The sequence below is a fragment of the Ahaetulla prasina genome, chromosome 1 (genome assembly GCF_028640845.1).
Source record: "Ahaetulla prasina isolate Xishuangbanna chromosome 1, ASM2864084v1, whole genome shotgun sequence".
NCBI lineage: Eukaryota > Metazoa > Chordata > Lepidosauria > Squamata > Colubridae > Ahaetulla > Ahaetulla prasina.
Genome location: NC_080539.1, coordinates 83840323 through 83842799, shown reverse-complemented (window position 1 = coordinate 83842799; position 2477 = coordinate 83840323).

Below are 2477 nucleotides of genomic sequence, written 5' to 3'. Positions count from 1 at the left end.
GTAGAATCGCACATTGTTTTCAAAGCTATTTATTTGGATAGCAGATGTAGTTAGTCTACGATAACAAAAATCCATTAGGTGATTTTTTTTTTTTTCCTTCCACGAGGCTACAGCTGAGATCCCTAAACCTTTTTGAACTCTGAATATTTGGAAATGTGTGAACTTCTGTTCCCACCACTACAGATGTCTGCGGTGGGGAGCTGCATAGTTACAAAAGGCTAGTAGCTTATACTATACTAAAGTGTTAATCTATTTTATGCCACCAAGCCCAGCCTTTCATTTCACTGACAGACGTCTGGAGAAGCTGTTATAAAGATGCATACAAAAATTAAGTTCCTAGGATTGCTCTAACATCTCTTCGTCTCTCACTCTCTCCTTTTATATAGGTGCGCATGCCCATACACACACATCATCCATCCATCCATCCATCCATCCATCCATCTATCCTATAGGCAACATAGAGAACATATATGAAATGGTTGCTCCCTTTTCAGTCTCAAACTTATTTATTTATTTATTTTTATTTATTTGATTTTTATACCGCCCTTCTCCCGAAGGACTCAGGGCGGTGTACAGGCAGAATAAAACGAACAATACAAAATACAATTAAAATGCAATTTAAAAAACTTATTTAAATTAGCCTGAAAATTTAAAAATTTACCATACACTAAAAAAAACCCATTTAAAATTAATAAAATTTGACATTTAAAATTCAATTTAAGCCAGCCCCGCGCGGATAAAAAGGTGTGTCTTCAGTTCGCGGTGGAAAGTCCGAAGGTCAGGTATTTGGCGTAAACCTGGGGGAAGCTCGTTCCAGAGTGTGGGAGCCCCCACAGAGAAGGCCCTTCCCCTGGGGGCCGCCAGCCAACATTGTTTGGCGGACGGCACCCTGAGAAGTCCCTCTCTGTGAGAGCGTACGGGTCGGTGGGAGGCATGTGGTAACAACTTACCAGGCAGGAACCTTCAACTGTCCTCTATAATTAAAAAAATAATAATACTCTGGGCTCCATATGGTGATAAGGAAGAGACAGAGCCATTGTCCGACTTTCTGGCCAACCAAGTAAATATAAAAGATTGAATTTCTTGGTGACTGGAGGGAAATGCCTGGCTATACTGTTAGCTACTGTTAGCAACTATCTTACTGCAATTATGGAGTTTTTGCCTATCAAGAATAGAGTTTCTAATTCCCTATTGTCAATGTTCCAAGTTGAATGCAGCCATTGCACCCATTGAATGCATCCCAAGCAATGCATCCATTGAAAGAGGCAGGTAGATTCCTCAAAGAACAATTTATTGGATACATCATATTGGCACAACTGGTGAAAACCGACTCTGAACGTTCCCGCGGTTTTCATCTAATTAAAAAGTGAAAGTCCCCCCTCTCCCCAGTCATCAGTCACATTGTCCAATAGAGGTGCTGGCCAGTTGCTTGGCTCCTCTACTACTCCTCTTCCCTGCCACCTGTTGAAATGTCCTTGGTTCCCATAGGAAAACTTTTTGTTTTGACTACAAAACCTCTGTTAACTATTTTCCTTACCCCTCCTGTCTTGTGGCAGCCCTGAATCCGTAAAGACCTGTTCGCTTCAAGGTTGGCACCTATATCTTAAAAGAAGTGTCAGAAAGTCGTGAGTTTATTCTCTCTCATATTCTTATATAAGAAGGAGAGTGTTTATACTCATTGCAAGTGGCCACTTGTCATAAAAATGTCTTATAGGGCAGTGACTTGGTTCTGTTTAGCATCCTTCCTTGCTACTGTCTCAGTAAGCTATTTTCTGCAGTGCAGCTGTTTCATGTAGCATTCGGAAGCCATTTAAAGATGATACCATTATCCCAACCAACATGCCTCTCAGACATAAGAAATGGAGAAACAATAATTAAAATGCCCAGGCTGTCATATGATGAGGTCTAATAAACAGAAATATCTCTAATAGCTTATTGATCTAAATTTGAGAAGGATCAAAAGCTCTGTAATGCAAGAAATCCCGCTGTGGAACAGGTATCTTGTATGACCGGTCTCCAACCCCCGTGCAAGGCTTGTAATTGCTATTATATTATACTTAATTATAATGGAATATTTTCCTCAACAAGAAAGAATCAATGCAAAATTCAAGATAAAAAGTGTCCAAAAGAAAGATTTCTTTCCTCAGATTGTATTGGGTCTATGCTGAAGATAAATTACAAAGCTCTCCAATCCATGGTAAAATAGTTGTTTTGAAATGAATTAAAAAGAACAGTTCCAAAATAAAATATTAGGCCTTGTGCAAACCACTCAACAGTCCTGCTGCAAGTGAACACTCTTGTTGATCTCAGAGAAGAAGCTTGCCAAGATTCCACTTCATATTTTAAAGTATGAGAATAGATTAAGGACAGAGGTGGATGTCAGCAGGTTCTGAGAAGTTCTGGAGAACCGGGAGCGGAAATTTTGAGTAGTTCGGAGAACCGGTAGTAAAAATTCTGACTGGCCCCGCCCCCATCTA